Below are 23033 nucleotides of genomic sequence, written 5' to 3'. Positions count from 1 at the left end.
CCGCGCGAATTATGAGCGAGATAGCACGAGTCTCAGTTGGTATTTAACATTTAACGTCAAGCAATAAGACCCGTATTTCATTGGTGTGCATACATTCGATTTTAGTCAACGTAAGGTTTCGCTTTACTAGGCAAACTAATTTTGCCGATGCGTTTCATAAAAGTGATAGTACTGATCGCAAAACTCAGTATGCGCGCGCGCAATTTTAGGTTAGAATAGAAGTCATTCGCTGCCTACGTTTGTTTCGCGCTTTATTCAGTGCGTCATCGGATGAATATTTTGGCCGTGACTGACTCAGTTTTGCATACGAATTATATGTATGAAGACAGTTCAGAAATTCATGAGAAAAAATATCTCAGATGTAGGTACTACACTCATGTTTGTTTTCGAATTTTTTTGTTTAGTTTTCGCAAAAATATTATTCATTTGATTCAATGATTATTACTTATTATTCAGCGCTGGTTTTAGATTAAAATTTCGTGTTTTATGATTTTGACTTTAGTCTACCGAGTCTCTTATAAGTTCAATAAAATGAGACACGCCGCGCCTTGCTGTACTCAATTCTGCCGGTGTGCGTTGCGTCTAAGCCCTAAGAATGTAGAATCTTTAAGCAGAGACATTTTGATATGACACATAGCACCTCGGCTAATCAACTAATTATCTCATCAAGTGGCAAGTGAACAGGTTTGTTTTTTTGTGCGGGAATGCCACCAGTGACTGACATTCTTAGGATCATTCCACGATGACATGTTCTGTGTGAATTAGCTTATAACTATTTAGTTGTAAGTAATTAAATATCATTTGCTTTGCGTAAGTGTCTACTAAGTAAATAAAATTACACTAAAAGTCATTCTGATAACTTTTTTTCAATATTAAACAAACACAAGTGTAAATTAAAAATTTATAACACCCCCGACAAGTGAAGGTTACAGTAACTAGAAAAGACCTGATAACTTTCAAACGGCTGAACCGATTTTCTTGGACTATTCCGCGCCTACGATCCAAAGTATCTGAGTTTTCCAAAACACCATTTTCAAATAAATAATTATGTATCAAGGCAACGTCCATCTTGACAGCTTGACATTTGTCAATTGACATAATATTATGAACCTAACGGTTATCTAGCCTTCTTTTCTACAAGAAAACTAGAAAAGAGCTGAAAACTCTTAAACGGCTGAACCAATTATTTTGGATTATAGCTAAAACACTCTCGATCAAGCCACCATTCAAACAAAAAAAAGTAAATTCAAATCGGTTCATTCGTTTAGGCGCTACGATGCCACAGACAGATACACAGATACACACGTCAAACTTATAACACCCCTCTTTTTGGGTCGGGGGTTAAAAAATAAAGGGCCTAAGCGGTATGGTATTCCTTTCCTTGAGAATTCTTTAATCAAAATCACTGATTGTCTACCAAAAGTTCACCAGACTGAAATTAGACTCCTCCCCTATTTCTAATCCAGTTCGCCGTTTTTTTTCATGCCAATTCCAGACGCGAGGGCTTGCCAATTCGTTTTTTTGCCTAGTTTTTCTCCGAAACTCGGCGCGCGGGTTCGGCGCACTCACCTTGTTCGCGCCCTCTACAATATAGACTTCAATTTAATGCCTAGAAATAGAACACGCCTTTTGTGTTCGCCGAAATAGCTAGAGGTACATTATTATTAGGCTGAGAGATGGTGGGCTGCTTGATCAAACCGTTTGATCGTAAAGTTTTATTATTATTACAGGATAAGATAGGCTTGCGCTTTATGGCAACCATACGATAATAGTGGACTTTCGAGACGAGCGTATGTGGCGTCAGTGGCGCCGCGATACTGACATCTGATAAACGACGGCGCGGCATCAATGTCGCTGCACTTGAATGAAGTCTCTACATTTGCATGGTAGTACGCGACAGGTTAATATGGCAATCGGGGTATGAGGCGGAGGGACGCCCCGCACACCCGCGCTCATCCGTAGTGGGATAGCGGGCTGTGCGGGTGTGCGAGGCGTCTGTCGTCACCTTGGTTGCCATCTCAACCTGTCGCGCACTATACAATTACATAGCAATCTGCCGCTCTTTTGCAGTGTCACTGACGTCACACATGCTCGACTCGAAAGTCCACCTTTATAGAAAGCAATGACAATGTTTAGGTTGCACCACGCTTGCCTACTCACAGAAACTTCAGATTGACGAGCTTAAATCATTAGTAAAATGCTTTTTATTTAATTAGCGATGTCGAATGAACTGAAAAATTGAAAAGTCATGATAATTGTATTGAAAAGACGAACAGATGGGCTTAGAGTTTTATTAAAAAGGATTATTAAAGTAGGTACTACGATTTTCACCAATAAAAGAATCCTTAGAGAGAAGAAAATGCTTGCGACAAATTGTCCGCTTGCTCTTACAGCATATTAAGTCGGTATCAATTATTTTGATTACGACCTTAATTCATAGTTTGGTGTTTAATATTAAATACCACTTGTTTGCCTTTCGTTTGAGCTCTAGTTTCGAAACCATGATTGGAAAGTCTTTTTAATACCTACGTATACCTATACCTAGTACTTACCTTACCTATTCGCTTTGATACGATTATTATGTACATATAATTTTAGTTAAAAGTAAGTCAAATCTTGGTACTTGTACTCGAAATGTATTTGCTATCATAATCATCATCATCATCATCATGTCAACCCATCGCCGGCCCATTACTGAGCACAGGTCTCCTGTCAGAATGAGAGGGCTTAGAATTTAGACTATAGCATCTGCCATACTGTAATTGATGCAGATGTTATATAAGCTGGCCAAGTCCGGATTGGCAAACTTCATACGCCTTTGAGATAAGCTAAGCTGAGTCCCAGTTCCATGTTTAACAATATTATGGAGAACTCCCAGCCATGCAGGTTTCCTCACGGTGTTTTCCTTGACAGTTAAAACAAGTGATAAAGCATGTGACATAACTCCGAAAAGTTAGTTCGTGGCTGGGATTAAATCCCTGACGCCCCAAATAGGAGACCGAATTCGAAACCTCTAGAACCTAGAGTCTAGGTCTATCATGGATTTATAGTAGTAATAGGTATCCATTAACTAATAGCTTATATGTAGGTATCCATTGCTGGACATAGGTCTTTTCGAGGGCGTGCTTCCACGTACTTTCCTCCGCCTTCCTCATTATATCCATTTCTCGTCACCTTCTTCATGATGTCGTCGGTGCATCGGTTTAGAAGTCCCACGCTGCGCTTACCTATACGCGATTTTCATTCCAGAATGCGTCAGCCTCAGCGGCCATCGGTTATGCGGCAAGCAAGAACCTGCTGAATGCCACTTAGCTTGTAAACCTCTATTTTTAACCCCCGACCCAAAAAGAGGGGTGTTATAAGTTTGACGTGTGTATCTGTGTGTCTGTGTATCTGTGTATCTGTGTATCTGTCTGTGGCATCGTAGCGCCTAAACGAATGAACCGATTTTAATTTACTTTTTTTTTGTTTGAAAGGTGGCTTGATCGAGAGTGTTCTTAGCTATAATCCAAAAAAATTGGTTCAGCCGTTTAAAAGTTATCAGCTATTTTCTAGTTTTGTTGTAGAAAAGAAGGTTAGATAACCCTTAGGTTCATAATATTCAAGTGTCAATTGACAAATGTCAAGCTGTCAAGATGGACGTTGCCTAGATATACATAATTATTTATTTGAAAATGATTTGTCGGGGGTGTTGAAAATTTTTAATTTACACTTGTATCGATTAATTTTATTATAATAATCAAAGTGAATCGCGATACTACACAAAATGGAAAATACATAACTAATCATCCAATTACAAAAATCCAAATTATTCTGTGAACTTATCCAATACCAAAACATAATTATTGAAATCTAAGTAGGTACAAAGTGGTCCTCAAACAATTTTTGTCACGAAAGTCCTTAGCCGACCGATGGAGCACGAATTTACTGCAAGGCTCAATACCGCATTGCAGTCGCGGAATTCCGAAATAATTGCTAAGTATTCCGTTTTTTTTTTTTTTTAAATAAACATAATATCTTTTAAGATTAACAGTCTTATTCATAAAAATTTGTAGAAGCTTTATTAGCTTGTTATAAGCAAAATTCTCAAAAACATGATTCATAAACGTTCAATAGTGCTAAATGTGTTCAATAACGGCTCCATAACTTATAACAGGCTGAACCCTACTATAAACCCTTATTAAAGAACAAGATGGCCGCCGTCTTGTCTTAACAGCTGATAATTTGTTTGGAAGTGAGGTTATTTTGTTTTGGTTGATTCTAGTGTCATTGCATTGTAATTATTATTTGTACATTATTTATTCTGGATTCGAGAGGCTGTGGTAATTAACTAGAGTTGCAAGTTTTAACTGCCATAAGATGCTAGGGACGGACGTCGTGAAGTAGGTACCTAAAAGTTTCTACCTAATTTCGAAGTTTCTTTTCATGTAATCATTCTTTTACATAGGTATGTGATTTCTTCTAACGTAAGAAATATGGCGGTGATGCAGCTCAGTACCTAACTACATAAACCGAGAAGGATTTGGGTAAAAAAAAGGGCTGACTCATTTTTTGCGCAACGGATCAGCCTGGCTGTCAAGCGTGGAAATGCAGCCAGTATTCTTGGCACCATTCCACACGGGCATGATTTGTATAGTAATAAGATAAGGCTAGCTTTAAGTTTTATTGTAATATTTTCAATTTAAAAAAAAGGATTTTATTCCATGAATGTCCAGGTACTGTATCTAAATTCTAATACATACTTTTACCTAATACATCTTTTTTTTAAATAGTATAATAAAATCTAACGCTAATTTCTGAATTCCTTGCTGTTTCCATTTTTATAATTAAATAAATCGGAACAAAAATCCGAACGATAATACCTAACTATCCTCCAGAACTCAGACAATTGACCGAAATTCGAAAACAAATGTCACACCTGCGTCACTTTTCTGTGTAGAGCCCAGTTTTTTTGCAATTTTGTCTATGAATTCATCAGAACGACAACATAACAAAGCGAAACTAGCCTATAGCGAGAATTTAGTTGTGAGAGGTTTATTGAACCTTTATGAATAAAGAAAGTTATGAAACGTTTAATAGGCCTAATGAGCATTTTAGCTAATGAACGTTTTAAACCTATATTAAGGGATTTTTATGAATAAGACTGTAAGATTATGAGTATGTAGGTACTTTCTAAATATAACTATTTTCTAATATTAATTAAGTTTTTGTTTAACATGGCTCATATTCTCTTTAAATAAATCATATCTGTTTTACTCCAGACTAGCTGATTCCCGCGACTTCGTACGCGATTTACTTTAACAATCCCATAGGAACTGATTTTCCGGAATAGAAAGAAGTATAGGCTACTGTCCAGATTTTTAACTACGAGTATACCATGCAACAAGTGTAAATTAAAAATTTATAACACCCCCGACAAGTGAAGGTTACTGTAGTAACTAGAAAAGAGCTGATAACTTTCAAACTGCTGAACCGATTTTCTTGGATAACTTGGATTTCTAAGAACACACTCGATCAAGCCACCTTTCAAACAAAAAAACTAAATTAAAATCGGTTCAGGAGCTACGATGCCACAGACAGATACACAGATACACACGTCAAACTTATAACACCCCTCTTTTTGGGTCGGGGGTTAAAAAATTACGTCAATCTGTTGCGTGCAAGCCCATACCAACAAACCAACCAACAAACACACCCACTTTCGCATTTATAATATGGCCAATATGGGTACTAGTGATCAAAAATTTAGAGCAAGTTATGGTTTCAAACCAGCTATTTCTGAAACATGTTTTTAAATTGAAAATTGAAAAAGTTAGCAAATGCATAGTTAGCGATATTCGGAATTGAAGTTACATTATCGATGCCTTATGATTGCATATTCACCGATGTTGCCGTGCAAAAAGGAATGGGAAAGAGCCGGTTGAACGGTCTATATCACGAAAAGTCCCTAATAGGAGCGCCGCCGGTGCCGCATCGGATTCCTGCCAGCCCGCAGTCCGCATTGCAGGGGGTACCTAACTCGAACTACCTACTGAAAATTGTTGCATCCACTTGCATTTTATGCACTCCGGGTCAAATTATTTTGTTATAACTATCAACTGCCTTTACTGGACTATTTGGAGGTTGGATGGATTTATTATGTAGACTGTGCTGTATCTGGAAGAGCTTGACTTTTTAGGGTTCTGTAGGTACCTCATAATAAAAAAAAGGAACCCTTATAGGATCACTTCGTTGTCTGTCTGTCTGTCGTGTCTGTCAAGAAAACCTATAGGTTAGGTACTTCCCGTAGACCTAGAATCATGAAATTTGGTAGGTAGGTAGGTCTTATAGCGCAAGTAAAGGAATAAATTCGAAAATCGTGAATTTGTGATTATATCCTCAAAAAAATAATTGAAATGTGTTCATGAGCAAATAATTAGTATTTTTAATTTTTAAAGTAAGATAACTATACCAAGTGGAGGCTTTACCTGTACATTTTAAAACAGTTTTTATTTATTTTTATGCATAACAGTTTTTGATTTATCGTGCAAAATGTCGAAAGAAATACCCGAGTACGGAACCCTCGGTGCGCGAGTCTGACTGGCACTTGGCTGGTTTTTGTCTTTCCACAAGCGGTATTTTCTTTTAAGTATTTACGCTCGCTACATCTGATTGGCGTGTCCCCTAAAACACTACAGGTATATAGGTACAAGGTACAGAATATTTTGAATCTAATTACGGACACGCAACATCGAGTCTGCGACCGCCGGGTCGATGCACTCTGCTTTGATAAAAGATAAACTTTTTGTTTGGCTAATGGCTCCACATTATCCATACTGATATTATAAAAATGCGAAGTGTGTCTGTCTGTTACCCTTTTACAGTTCAGCCGCTCAACCGATTTTGACGCTTGGTACAGAGATAGCTTGCATCCTGGACATTTTTATCTCTATAAAAAAAAATCCAAAAAATAAATAAAACCGACTTCAATAACCACAACACTAAAAAGTTAAAAATTATTTAATTTATTACTGTATATTATATATTATGTATACAAGAGTTATTGTAGTTCTATAAAAGTATTTTTTGGAGCCGGTGCCAATTAGCCGCACGAACCGTTCACTCATCATATTGTTTGTGACTCCACATTGGCACCTCATTGGCACCAATTCCATAAAATGTTATTATAGACCTACATTAAACTGTTCCCACGGGATTTTAAAATCCTAAAACCACGCGGACGAAGTCGCGGACCACATCTAATATTTCTCTTAAGTGGTTCAGCTTATTATTTAAATACCAGATGCAAATTGAGTGGAAAATTAATACTTAATGCGTTTACTTTTTGCTTCGTGTGACATAAACTGTGATAGAGGCGAAATCTAAGATTAATGGATTGTCCGTGGAGTGTGGCACACATCAATCTCAATAGATAAGTAATTGAAAATATGAAAGTTTGTGATTTTTTTTAATTCTAAATGTTGTTACCTACTATATATTTAATCCCCGACCCAAAAAGAGGGGTGTTGTAAGTTTGACGTGTGTATCTGTGTATGTCTGGGACATCGTAGCTCCTAAACCAATGAACCGATTTTAATTTAGTTTTTTTTTTGTTTGAAAGATGGCTTGATCGCGAGTGTTCTTAGCTATAATCCAATGGTTCAGCCGTTTGAAAGTTATCAGCTCTTTTCTAGTTACTGTAACCTTCACTTGTCGGGGGTGTTATAAATTTTTAATTTACACTAATTGTTACTTTTTACCTATCTTACCTGCAGGTTTCTTTTGTATAAAATGAGTTCATACCCAGCTTAGAGACACTTCCTTTCCTGTATATATACTTGATTAATTAGCATGATATTATAAGAATGTACATTATAGTAATATACAGAAAATACTTGCACCTATGTTTTTGATCTATTAACTAGCTTTTTGTTGTTGAAAACTACTACAACTATTTATTATTACCTACTTATCAAAAACATATCAATTTGCTATTCGATAATACATTTTCGCGTGATGTATTAGTAATATTCCGTCTGGTTGTTACAGGTCCACGGGGTTCAGCAGCCGATAGTGAAACTGATAACGTGAGTACCTATCGAATTTATTTTATTCATGATTTTAAGCTTATTTCGTAGTTTAAGAGAAACGAAAACCTAAAATAGTGCTGTTTCCACAGATGACGGAAACAACGTTATTTGTGCGTGTCGTCACCCTTTCCCCCTAACTTTACCTCACCACGAGAGAGGCCAGGTGAAAGAATATTCCATGAGGTTAAAGTTTTTTTCTCAAAAACGGTAAAGTGATAATTATTGCTAATCGACGTTTTGAATTACGCCTATTTTTGGCAAAACAAAACATTTTTTTACACATAGAAATTATTGTGAAGTAAAGCGTGACAAGATGTCGTTAATTTTTAAATTTTCTTGTTCTTGTCCTTCTGTCGTCTGTCTGTCAGCTGGTTGTATCTCGTGAACCGTATTAGGCAGCGAATTGAAAGTTTCACAGGTTGTGTATTTCCATCCGTAACATCATACAAGAAATAACACTTTTTAGATTTTTTTTATTTTCATGACGAGCATTTTGTTTATTTTATAATTTGTTGTTATAGCGGCAATAGAAGTATAGTATATGTATACTCTGAGAAAATTTCAACTCTCTACATATTATGGCTCACGAGATACAGCCCGCTGACAGACGCATGGATGGATGGACGGACAGACAGCGGAAGTTTACCTAGTTGTAGGTAAACCTCCCGTTGGCACCCTTGGTGTACGGAACCCTAAAAATGATGTCGATTTTTCAGGGCTGGATGTAAATAAGAATTACAGTAAAAACCTATTGGATAAAGCAACTATTTCTACAACTAGCTTAAACAAGATACCAGCAAGCCACCCACAGGCAATTTAATACTGTAAATTCCAGGCTTGTTCACTTTACAGCAAACCCCGCAAGTGCTCTCATTGCATTACGAGTCGGTAATCCAGTAATGAGTTGTTACTAGTTGCACTGATACAATTGTGATACCAGCTTTACTTTAATCACACTATTGGCTGACAGTTTTATCTTCATTCCATTAGCTTGTATGCGTCACTGCTGGAGATAGATTTTTCCAAGAGTGCGCTACCAAACACGATTCTCCGTCTTCCACCTGCTTCCCGCTACCTTCTTCAGGTCATGGCTCCAGAGGCTAGAGATCGTTCTACACTGCGCTTACCGGTACGCGGTCCCCACTCCAGAACTTATTTGCCCCATCATCCGTCGGTTCTGCGATAGGCATGACCTGCCCATCGCCACTTCAGCTTGCCAATCTGGTGGCTGAGTTCAAAAACACTTCATGAATACAAAACCGAAGATGATAGTACTGATGATTACTGATGAGATACCATAACAAACTACAAAAAAATTAAAAAAGTTTACAATATATTCCAAATAAAACATCTGACTGACGCTAGAGTTCAACGAACGTTCCGTATATATGTCACTCGAAGTTAATACCGCGTCGTAGGGGGGGCATTGACCCGAAGTTGGCCCGCTATACAATGCCGGTTTAAAAATACTAAATCACTAAAACTTCAAGATAAGGCAAATAGTTATTGGCATTGGATAATATCGCTAAGTTTTTGCTAGCATTCTGGTTACCTGTATGTATCTACCTACGAGTATAATGGATACATTTTGACAACTCACCATTTTTGCTACGACGACAACTCACGACTATGAGTTTTTGTAAGTTGAAAGTTGTAAACCGTACTTTTGACAGTCGATACAGAGTAAAAATTGTGAGTGAGTTTTCAAAAATGCGTCATAGGTAGGACCTTGCTATAGGCTCACCAAACTCATATTATGAAGACATTTGGTGCGTGACTATTTGAATAAGTTGGGTCATGGTGTTGCAAAATAAAGGTGAAATATCGGCGTGCATATTTTGTTTTCGCGTAGGGGCTGTTATCCGTTGCAATAATGCATAGTGATAAGATCATTGTTAGGCTCTGTGTACACTAGCGAATATAAGTGTGCGTGCAAGTGAAATTGAGGGGAAAAAGGTAACGAGTTTGTGTAGAGAAAAATTAGGCATTACCGTGAGTAAAGAGGCTTTGCTAATCAGTTAAACCCGAAAAAATTACAGATAGACTAAGAAATACACACTTTCGCATTTACGAGTATAATATTATTGTATGGATAGGATATACAGACAGACCGACAGAGCGCCATCACACACGGTCCTCCGCCTTCCTCGTCCAGTCACTTCGCGCTTTTATTTAAAATTATTATTAAGTTAAACCGTTCCTGCGACTGTTGCAACATGTATAGTTGTTGTCGTCAGTGTGTACTGAGCCTTATCAAAGCGGGTGCAAAATAATGTAGCCTATTGTCTACCATGATCGATTGCGATTAGATACTGTTTCCACGGTTATCGCGTGACTGGGGGTTGCTAAACCTTTATTTTGGCCAAAAGTTGGGGTAGTGTGTTACACTAGGGAGTTAGCTTTGTTAGTGTTAACTTTTAAGATAATAATATATAGGTATATAATATGTATATCTATCTTAATTTTTTTTACTTGTTGAAGGAGGAAATCCTTATGCAAATCTCTTTACCTTATGTATTTCAGTCATGCCCGATTCTATTGGTATTACGCAAAGTTACGGACTAAAATGTTCCTGCCCTCCTCTAGAGCGGAGGTCTTTCAGGTATCACACTTCACACTAATATTATAAAGGCGAAAGTTTGTTTGTATGTGTGTATGTGTGTGTGTGTGTATGTGCATGTGTATGTTTGTTACTCCTTCAAGCAAAAACTACTAGACGGATTTGGCTGAAATTTAGAATGGAGATAGATAATATCCTGGATTAGCACATAGGCTACTTTTTATCCCGGAAAATCAAAGAGTTCCCCCGGGATTTCGAAAAACCTAAATCCACGCGGGTGAAGTCGCGGGCATCGGCTAGTCTATCTTAAAACCAAACACCAGCAAAGTGCAACTTTTTGCTAACTGGTAAAAAATTGCGTTTTAGAGCTCACTTCACTAGAAAACACTAGGGTGTCTTTTTACTGAAGCCGAGCGTATTACTATAAAATATATTGGGGGTTTTTTAATAAAAGATCAAGATGTAAAGTAACCCGGACTATAAAACAGTCGATTAGATTAGAAGTTCCCCTCAAGAATCAAACAGTTTGAATATGTAATAACAATGTAGTTTACATCACAGTTTACATTATTAATAAACAGGGAGTTCTACCATTGCACCGAACCCCCATAACTTGCAACTATGCTCATAAAGATAATTAAAATTTATGTATCTAGTATCGCATTTAATATTTATATGAAAATATTGCTAGACCGCTCGCTGGTGTAACTTGACTGAAAGTTTAAAGTGTAAAGGGGTAGGTTTAGTACGTATCGGATTTCATAGCCGATCGATAAAACTTTTATTGATAATCGCTCGTTTTATGGTTCGCCGTACCGTAACGGTGCTAACGGGACCTTATTACCGCTGTCCGTCCGTCCTCTCGTCTGTCTGTCAGCGGACTGTATCTCATCAACTGTCATAGTTTGAAACTTGAAATTTTCACAGAATGTGTATTTATCAACAAAAGTTAAAAATGGCCGTCATGAAAATTAAAAAAATTAAAAAGTGTTATTTCTTGTGCGGATGGTATGGAACCCTTCGTGTGCGAGCCTGACTCACACTTGACCGATTTTTATTTAAATACGTGCTATACGAAATAAAAAAGTTTTTATAATGTGACAAAAATATTTAGAATGTTATACAGAAGAAAAAATAATAAAAATTAAATTAGAAATTTAAAAAACCCCCGACACATAAACCTCTAAAAAGTAAAAAAATAATAGGTAAGTATGTATGGGCCCTTTAAGAATAGTATAAATAGTAAAGTTTTTATCCAAGCGCTCGTTGCGCCAGGGGACCGCTACCTATCATAAACTATGAAAGTCATCTGTTGTAGAAAGAATAGTCTTTAGCGGTCCCCCGACGCAACGAACGCTTGGATAAAAACTTTACTATTTATACTATTCTTAAAGGGCCCATACATACTTACCTATTATTTTTTTACTTTTTAGAGGTTTATGTGTCGGGGGTTTTTTAAATTTCTAATTTAATTTTTATTTCACGCTTTTTAAACTTTTATTCATAAATTACCGTTCATTTGTGCCATTCTAAAACCCAATTTCTATAATAATATAAATCCAATAAGGCAGCTAATATCTCTTCAAAAGTAACATCAATGTTATGTTAATTATATGTTCCATGAAATATTTTTGACCGAACATCAATAAATCAAGAATTATCTGAATGACTCACATAGTTTAACATGACCAAATCGAAATATCTCTTTCTAACATGTCGTTGCTTTAAAAATGTACCCATTTTACGTAGTCGTATAATAGTTCGCTTTTTTTAAGATATACGATTAAATTAAAATCGACTTTCATCCGATGAAATAAGGAATAAAGTGGCTTGTATGTCATTTTGTTTGTTATTGCATGTCAAATTTTTATTTGACATAACTTTCAAAAACCGGTCAAGTGCGAGTCTGCCTCACACATGAAGAGTTCCGTACAAGTTTTTTTTTATGTAATGACAATTCAGTTGTCGGATTTTTCTGTTTACTTGGGCCACAGGAGTAGAGTGCTTGGGCTATAAGATATTGCTACCTGCCTTTCATGATTCTACGTAAACGGGAAGTACCCAATTTATAAGTTTTGATTCTCTTGAAAGATGACACACAGACAGACAACGAAGTGGTGAAGGAAAACATCGTCAGAAAACCTACAAACTTAAGAGTTGGCCATAATGCTCCCTCAAAGGTGCGTGAGGTCTGCCAATACGTGCTTGGCCAGTGTGGTAGCTTCTCATTCTGAGAGGAGACTTGTGCTCAGTAGTGAGCCGGCGATGGGTTGATCCTGATGATGATGAATTTTCAACGTATTTTGTCAAAGTAAATAAGCTGAGTTCAAGCAGATAAAATATAAAGAAGGTGCGCCTAATGCATCATCCAAACCTGCGCGACAAAGCGACTACGATGCGGGAACCTCAGCCGCGCGGAGGGTCATCGCCTCCTACGATATTTAATGGTGCCATGCACACCTACGCGACTAAAACAGTCGAGGCTACATCTTTTTTTTTTCTAGAGATACCTACTGAACCCTAAAAATAGTTTGACTATGGTTTGGGTTTGAGTTGATTGTTCGTGGCCTTTGGTTGACTGTTGGATATTATAATTGAATTGATGTTTTCTCGTTTAACTGTGATTATAATATTTTATAAATTAGAAACTCCGCGCCTACGATCCAAAGTATCGGAGTTTTCCAAAACATTATTTTCAAATAAATAATTATGTATCTAAGCAACGTCCATCTTGACAGCTTGACATTTGCCAATTGACATAATATTATGAACCTCTGTTACAATAGTGAAAGATCCCAGGGCCACCAGCCGTCACGTATTTTCTGACGAACGAAATGTGGACGATTGAGTAGTGTTAGTATGTACTAAGAACGCATGCCTACAGACCTGCTAGCTTGCTTAGACGGCCAATTTTCAGGTATCAGGTAATCAAGGTACATAAAAACATTACTTACCTCATGTAAATTCTCCAATTTTTTTAATTTTTAGCAGTTTTTTTTTTTATATTAATAATTAATTGACATAAGTAAACTATAAGAGAGTGAGAGAGAAGTCAATATATCCTAATACATGTCTTACTCAGTCACATGCGCGTATATAATGATGCCCTCGCGCTCAAACCCACAGAGGCATTAAAATTGAATTTAGGGGATAATTGGATCTGGATCGGTCTGTCTTCTTGTAAAAGGTTTTAAAATAGTTGTCTGGTGGACATATATAAAAATGGAGCATCAGAATTTACGTGCAGTTAAGTAATTACTTATTTTGGGAGCTTTAAAGCGTCTGCAAAGCAATACGGCCGACGCGGGAAGTGTCTGGAAGTATTGGCGACATATTTTTAAGGATATTGCCTAAAATATTCGTAAAAATCAGTTTGGAGAATTTACGTGAGGTAAGTAATGGTTTTATGTACCTTGATTATCAGATACCTGAAAATTGGCCGTCTAAGCAAGCTAGCACGTAGGCTAGGCATGCTTTCTTAGTACTTACTAACTCTACTCAATCGTACATATTTCCTGTGTCAGAAAATACGTAACCTCTGGTGGTCCTGGGATAAAAGTAATAAGAAAACCAGAAAAGAGCTGATAACTTCCAAACGGCTGAACCAATTTTTTTGGATTATAGCTAAGAACACTCTCGATCAAGCCACCTTTCAAACAAAAAAAACTAAATTTAAATCGGTTCATTCGTTTAGGCGCTACGAGGCCACAGACAGATACACAGATACACCGATACACAGATACACAGATACACAGATACACAGATACACAGATACACAGATACACAGATACACAGATACACAGATACACAGATACACAGATACACAGATACACAGATACACAGATACACAGATACACACGTCAAACTTATAACACCCCTCTTTTTGGGTCGGGGGTTAAAAATAACCTAACACACTTGCAAATGCAGAATCAACGAAAAAACTATCTAGAATCTAGATCAAATGAAAGTCTAAAACTTATATTGTATTAAAGTTACCTATGCTTAATTAAGTTTCTAAAAGGCGACAATTTCTCTTGTTATCAATTTTTGGACTTGACATTTTGACATTCGCTAACAAGCTTCGCCAATTAGTTAAGTTTCTTGATTTCTTATCTTGGTTTTTTTTATAAAGTTGAAAAATTATGCTTAGTACGAGTTTGCATATATCTCGACAACGTTTATAGATTTCGAGTATTGAATAATTAATGCTAGAATTCATCTGTACATCTACAGCCAGCAGCCCAAGAGGAAACATTGCGAAATAATAAATCACTAGATGATGCCCACAACTTCGTCCGCGTGGATTTAGGTTTTTTTTAATAATCATTACATTTAGACCTGCCACCTTAGTTTAGGGATTGCGTACAATAGAATAACCACATTTGTTATCAAATATGATAAGCGAAAGCTCAAACTCGCATCGAAAAATTCTTATTTGATATGCCAAGAGATCGTTGAGTTTGACCAACTTCGTTCACCTGAAGTTTTACTAATGTAATTTACGACTTTCATTAAGAGATCATTATTACAACAGACCGATTAAATAAATCATTCGAAATCCACAAAAAGTTACATTGAAAAAAAGGTACAGGCATTAAAAAGACATCGGGAGGTGTATTAAGTCTATTAACATATGCTTAGGAGCTCATCATAGGTGGAGGGCGGGTATCGCTAAAGGAGGTCAAATCAACTGTCACCTGTCTAGTTACAAAAAAGTTTTCATAAAAAAGTCGACAAAAAATCCACCAAACTGATGGAAAGTAGATATGGGGTTATTCGATACAGGAAAGGTTTTTTTTATCACCTCGCCTAAGTATCGAATTAACTTGCATAGAAATAAAAAAAAAATTGTCTCCAAGACAATGGTTTTCTTTTTCAATTCGGGTGCTTTGAAGATAAACCGAATTGAAGTGCACAGCACCTGGTCCCCGTTTCGTTTGGTAGGAAACAATAGATAGTTTTTTTATTCGGTTCCAGACAAAATTAAAAGGATGTACGTACCTATTTATTTTTTATTATATCGGGCATGGTGTGTTTGTGTAACTTTTAAGCTTTTAATGAGTTAGCTACGTACTATATCATTAGTTTTTCTAAACATACTATTTATACAAGTGTAAATTAAAAATTTATAACACCCCCGACAAGTGAAGGTTACAGTAACTAGAAAAGAGCTGATAACTTTGAAACGGCTGAACCGATTTTCTTGATTATAGCTAAGAATACTCTCGATCAAGCCACCTTTCAAACAAAAAAAACTAAATTAAAATCGGTTCATTAGTTTAGGAGTTACGATGCCACAGGCAGATACACAGATACACACGGTCAAACTTATAACACGCCTCTTTTTGGGTCGGGGGATAAAAAACAGTACGTACTGTACTTTTACGTCGTATAACTCAAATCGAAAAATACTACATAGAAAGATACATACTACATAATATTATGAACTCAGTGGAATTCTGAGAACTATCTATGTGTAAATTGCCAACCTGCACTGATTTTGTAAATTTTTTGATGAAGAAAATATTTTGAAAAACCTTGCCATGGCAAAGGAGTAAGTTCTTACTCACTACTACTACAAAAAATAGTTAGAAAAACTGTTTTTTAATCAGATATTCCCAAGTAGTTACTTTACTGCATAATAAAGAAGTTATTATCGAACAATTTTGCTTTAATTCAATATCAATTAGCGTCAATCTCTATTATCTTTGAGTTTGTATAAAAATTCACGATCGTTTATTTTGAACGGCAATAAAGCCGACTTTTACAATTAGATCTAATTGAAACTTAATGCTATCTTAATACGGCACTTTGATTGGGGGCCTCCAATAAATCTCGAATGACTGTTAGATCAGGGTATTATAAAAAAACAATACGTTAAAATTTCCGTAGCCGTCCGGGTGCCTACGACGTAGCCCCGGATACAAACCAATCAAAGTTCTAAAACCGGACTTACGGGCCTTTTGACTGTATTAGATAATACACTTCAATATAGTCAATATAGGGTCATCGAATACAGGTTGAATATGACACATGTCATCTGAATGGTCCCCTAAAGTCCCTACCTTGACTATGAATTCCAGAGTTATTCTGCCATCAGATGGCTATCAGTAGAGTGGACTACGCTCTATGATGACTTTGCGCTTGACTACGCGCAAACCTGTTGAAAAGATTAAAAAAACAATACACGAGATATTTTTTTGCTGCTGATCCTTGTCTAAATGTCACAAGGACATTGAAATGGGGTTTTTACAGTCATAGACATTAGCTAAGGATAGACTGAGTTGTAACAAACTAACGTAGATAAAAGTGAAACCAATTGAGTTTGTTTCACGCTGGATTCTGCACCTATATCTCGTATCATGTTTTGCAATCTACTTTGATCTCTCTAATCTATCTTCCAAAGTTAATTATCTAAAGTTTGATTATAGCTTTCAGATTAGAGGCACAGTAATCATCAGGTCGAGAATGGATCAGAAGATTTATTTGGTTTTTAGCCAATCTGCGACGTTATGGCTGTTTCGTTATTCGATATACCGTTTATTTCAAGATGGTCAACATTACAGGGTCTTTCTTCTAAACAAAAGGTCTGTCTTTAACTATTTGTATGCTCTAACATCGATCCGATATGCAGAATTCAGAATTAATTAGAAGTGACTTCTCTTCTTCGAGCGTCTTGTTTTGTTTTTCTGGCTGTATGTTTTGAATGTTAAAGAATTTTCCGAATGTGAATGTCTTTGGCTAGAAACTCTACCATCTGTAGTAGAACTACTTTGATCTCCGAATTTGTTTCACTTTCTGGCGGCTCACTCCTGTCTATCATTTTCTTTTAGTCTGTTGTTTTACAAAGAATGATTTGTGACAAGGAAACGTTGGGGCAGGTGACGGCAATTACGATATGAAACAATATAGGAAGCTTGGACTCAGTTTGTAAGACCACCTTTTGTAAGCAGCTGCCTTCGCCTTATTATAGGGACGCGTCACAAATGACGCCTTCAGATGTTTGTTTTAATGACAATGAGCTCTTAAATATCTTGTCTAGGAGCCAGTGAACGATGTGTTTGTTGGGTTTTACAGTCAATTTATTTGGGTTTTAAAAGAAATGCTCACAGAATATATTTTTAGCTAATCCACCCAACTGGAGCCACACCTACCCAATGTGTCGTTATTGGGCAGCCTATCCTATCTCTTATTGCACCCAGATATCCCGATTCTCGATTATTATCTCGAGATTATCCCGTTGTGACTGCTACGAAGGCGCTTTGGAGTGAGGCCCTCTTTTTATGGATACTGATGATATGAAATAATGACATAAATGGTCATCATTCCAATTTTAATCCAAATCCGTTTAGCCGTTTTTGCGTGATTGAGTAACAAACATCCAAACATCCACACTTTCACATTTATAATATTATATTAGGATTAGGATATTAAGATTTACGCACGAAGTTTCCTCATTTGCCCTAAATATGATTTAACTAAAATTATTTTAAGGCATATTATAATGGAGAGATAAATCGATATGTGGCTTAGTTATAGATCTAGAATAACAAATAATAGAATAATAGGCGTAATAATAGGCGTAGTAAGTTTGTATGGAGTGTGTAAGAAGGGCCACCTTAATAAATCGTATAAAACACTTCGATCCTACGATTACCAACTCTCAGACTTCCTCTGTAAGGATAAACAGAAAGCCACACAAGCCATAGATTTCAATTCAACAATGCAAAAAGGATAGAGGACACAAAAGCTGCATTGTTCTCCCAATGCTTTTGGACAGTGTTTCTCAAATTTTGAGTCAAATATGTAAAAAATTAATTAACATTAAATCATGATCCTAAGTTAAATTATTTTAAATAAATAAAATAAAATAAATAAATAAATAAAAGTTTATTTAGCTGTGTTTTGGAAAAATCACTGCCCATCATTACTCACATAAGTAATATTAAAATATATGCGCGAATGTGTTTGTTTGTTGGTTTGTCCTTCAATCACGTCGCAACGGAGCAATGGATCGACGTGATTTTTTGGATAGATAAGGACTTGGAGAGTGACGTAGGCTACTTTTTATCCCGGAAAATCAAAGAGCTCCCGGGGGTTTTTAAAAATCTAAATACACGCGGACGAAGTAACGGGCATCAGCTAATAAGTTTAAAAATATACGTCGTAAAAAGTTTGGAAAACGCTAGGGGGTAGTTATAGAAGTAGACGTTTCTCGGTAAGGGTAGGTATCTCCTTTTTGTATGCTGATGAATAAATTTTTGTTATCTAAGGAACATTGTTCTTTACCGACAAAAGAAAAGGGAATGGAAAAATGTCTGCCTGGGGTAATGGTTTCGTTTCTTAATTATTGTTCTTTGAAGTGTCCTAATATATTTTGATTTCACTATGCAGCGATTCATGAAATTAGCAAGAGGATGAAGTATTGTCGAAAACAGTAACTCAAGTGCGATTGCTATTTTTTTAGTTATAAGTTCATTCAGTTTTAGGACGTTTTTGGGGTTGTGTCTTTATTGATTATAACAAGTTTTGTGTATTCAGAAATTCTGTACAAAGTATACATATACATTACATATCTAGTATCTAAGTATCGATGACATTGGGACTAGATAAACGGTGCAGTAAATCTATAATAAGTAAATTGTGGATTGGTCTCCATTTTGTCCCCGGGATGCAAGCCGTAGGTACCATACGTCAAAATCAGTTAAACGGACGGATGGGCCATGAAAAGGTGACTGACAAGTTCGCATTTATAAAAAGTACGGATACGAAAATGTGATGAGAGATGGGGTTTTCTTCATTTAATAAGTGCAATTTATCTTAAACTACACACCTTAAAATGATGATATGTACCTACCTACCATGAAATCGCAGTTAATCAAGCGCAGTCCTGTTGCCTATTAAAAAACCGGCCTTCTTCGTTCAAGGATCCCTAAAAAAACGATCTGTTATCGGTAAATTGTTGAAATCTCCAACAGTTTCGGTGGGACTGTTCGGCAACTCGAGGTTTATGGCTTTTTTCATTCATTCCCGTTCTAAGAATGGCGGCGGCCTTTTGGCGCCTACAAAATCCCTTCTTTTTTTGGGGTTTTATTTTTTCTGTTCGGTTTTTTTGTTTCACGCTCGAGGAATTTGGCGCGTACCGTATTGGGTTGTGGACTTGTCTGTTTTATATTGTAGAATGGTTAGTGGGAATTAGGGGTAGAATGGTTTTGGCGCGATTTATCCTTATTGGATTTTGTAAATATTGATTCAGTAGACAGGGATTTCGTAAATTAAAGATGATTTACTTCATATAGTATTTTGCTTTTTAACTTAATATCAATTTGCAGCCCAAAGTACAAGTAGGGCCTAGGGAGTTCCTAAGAATGAATGTTGCTCCGAATAAGTCGTGGAGTTACTACTGGGTTATAATAAGTATCTATAATTATACAAAATTAGCAAAGGCTTTTTTACCCAATCCGCATTATTATAGCCACAGACAGCAGCATAGGTTGTCATAGTCACTTACTACTGTAATCTTTGATATCCGCAAATTAATGCCGATACCATGTAGAAACCTATTAATAAGGGGTATGGGTTTAATAAACTAGCAATATCCTTTCCAAGTTAGCCCGCTTCCAACGTAGACTGCATCATCACTTATAACCAGGCGAGATCGCAGTTAAGGGCTAATAATGGAATTAACAAGTGTAAATTAAAAATTTATAACACCCCCGATAAGTGAAGGTTACAGTAATTAGAAAAGACCTGATAACTTTCAAACGGCCGAACCGATTTTCTTGGACTATTCCGCGCCTACGATCCAAAGTATCTGAGTTTTCCAAAACATCATTTTCAAATAAATAATTATGTATCAAGGCAACGTCCATCTTGACAGCTTGACATTTGTCAATTGACATAATATTATGAACCTAACGTTTATCTAACCTTCTTTTCTACAAGAAAACTAGAAAAGAGCTATAACTCTTAAACGGCTGAACCAATTTTTTTGGATTATAGCTAAGAACACTCTCGATCAAGTCACCTTTCAAACAAAAAAAAGTAAATTAAAATCGGTTCATTCGTTTAGGCGCTACGATGCCACAGACAGATACACAGATACATACGTCAAACTTATAACACCCCACTTTTTGGGTCGGGGGTTAAAAAGAAGTATCTATACAGCTTATTCGTGGCACGAAATATAAAGAGACGAGATATAGCTGTATAAGTGGTATCGCTTAATTAGGCGCGTCACGTGCTAACGACGCCTTGCAGCCCTCGGCCTGCGCACCATTCATTTAAGTCAATCATCGTCATCGGCCAAAGGGCCGGCATGCGGGGAGAAATTGTGAAATTGCCGAAACTGGCCGAAAGTGACCGCCACAGGGCAATCAGCAACGTGCTCTTTGAAGAGGAGAAGACATAAGTGACATTCCCTTCTGACAAAGAATCGGACCACTGGGTTAAAATAAAGGAAGGTGTAGAGGCGTAAGTCAATGTATTAATATATAAGTTGTTCAACTATTTTAAAAATACCACTAAACTATCTTTAGATTGCTGTGCCCTAAAGGGATACCAATGAAATAAATGATCTGCGATACAAAATTTGTGAGAATTACTTTGTTAATTGAAATCTGGATTAAATTAATATGAATATGGTGCTTTAGAACCTGCGCAAAGCTCTGCTTTGCTCTCTGTGCAAATATTTATCGAACCACGGGGTTTAAAATAATATATTAAAACACCCGTGTGTTGTTCTAATTTTAAACCCCTATTAAAACATAGGATGGGTCAAGGACAAGTTATGTCCTTCTGTCCTTCTTGATTGTGCCATCACATTGATTTCAAAAATCTAATGATGGATTTAGATACTGTTCAATGGAACTATTCAATTATTTATTTACAGAACACTGTTTGTAATAATTTGCATCTTTTGAGTGAACACTCGATTTTATGTACCGTGGTCGTGACAACTTTTTACTCAGATCAGGATTTCGCGTCTTTTTGCATGAAAAATCAGATTTTTTCTGTTAGCCGAGAGAGCTGTTTTTTCTTTCTTTCTGTGTCTACTCCTAAGGCTTATATTATGCGTGCTACTCGTAGCCACGGGGTAATTATGGAGTGCGAATAAAAGTTGCGCGGCCGGTTCAAGGAACCGTATTGAAGTGTCGGTGGCTTTTTAAATTTATTTGTGCTTTTGTTTTTATACTTTGCCGACAGAATTTCTGGTTAGATTTTCGATACGGGTCTTGCAGCGAATGAAAATAAAAAATCAAGGATCAAGGTACACATACTACCTACATCGGTGAATAAAAATCGTGGGAGTAAGTAGGTTGCTAAGTCTTGTAATTTGTACATAATTACAATCGACCTTTGCAATATCCTGTAAAGGTTCTTAGAAAAATAACATTTCTTTCCGAAAACGTTTACAATACATATAATTAACCCCCGACCCAAAAAGAGGGGTGTTATAAGTTTGACGTGTGTATCTGTGTATCTGTCTGTGGCATCGTAGCTCCTAAACTAATAATCCGATTTTAACTTAGTTTTTTTTGTTTGAATGGTGGCTTGATCGAGAGTGTTCTTAGCTATAATCCAAGAAAATCGGTTCAGCCGTTTCAAAGTTATTAGCTCTTTTCTAGTTTGTAACCTTCACTTGTCGGGGGTGTTATAAATTTTTAATTTACACTTGTTTGATACGTATTTAAAAAAATATTTGGAACATTATGCGATTCAAATCTTAGTAGGTAAGTACGCTTTATAAAGATCGCCAATGAAAATAGCTCACACACATTTATAACTAGAATATGACGCATATAATATATCAATCAGTAAAAACGCGTTCTAACAATAATGAGGTTGTCATGTTCGTTTTTGCGTGATATATTCGTTACTTCAAGATATACATCATTTGAACTGATTTATAGCCTATATCGCCGTCTGCGCGTGAAATTGGTGAATTAGTTACAACTGTGTGTATAATGTATCTAGCGCGTCCGCTACTGTTTGAATTTACTTCTATCGAAAACAATAATTAAGTACGGATGTTTTTCTCAATGCCTGTCCTATTGTTATAATACGATTAAATTACCTAGATGTACATTGTACATAGTAAAGTGATAAGACAGTTCCTTTTGCAGTTAGGTAGAGATACATATTCGCCAATCGAATAACGTCTGAAAATAAAGATAAAAAAAAAACTATATTTTATTGAGTTGTTCGTACATGCGGTTTTAACTAGTGTCAAAATATTTTCAAGTATTATATTAATTAATATGGTCTGTGTAGTAAGTTTTAGTCGACCGTCTAGAATTTCATATCGTGAGCTTCACGCCATAGAGGCGTATCTGCAGTACTTACTTACCCTTACTTTTCAGGAGATGCAAAAACTCAATACGTTGGATATATAATATCGAACG

General features: G+C 36.4%; 1 protein-coding gene across 1 annotated transcript in view; it reads left to right on the top strand.

Moving 5' to 3' along the window:
• The window catches only part of LOC123868159 (mitochondrial cardiolipin hydrolase-like), a 166227-nt gene that overhangs the window by 59438 nt on the left and 83756 nt on the right, over positions 1–23033 (top strand). The window contains exon 3 of the transcript XR_006796600.1: positions 8029–8066. The gene's annotated coding sequence lies outside the window, so the exon portion shown is untranslated. The remainder of the gene's footprint in view (positions 1–8028; positions 8067–23033) is intronic.

The sequence above is a fragment of the Maniola jurtina genome, chromosome 9 (genome assembly GCF_905333055.1).
Source record: "Maniola jurtina chromosome 9, ilManJurt1.1, whole genome shotgun sequence".
NCBI classification, from domain to species: Eukaryota; Metazoa; Arthropoda; class Insecta; order Lepidoptera; family Nymphalidae; genus Maniola; species Maniola jurtina.
Note: the sequence above shows the minus strand (reverse complement) of the source record. Positions and strands in the feature narration are given on the sequence as shown.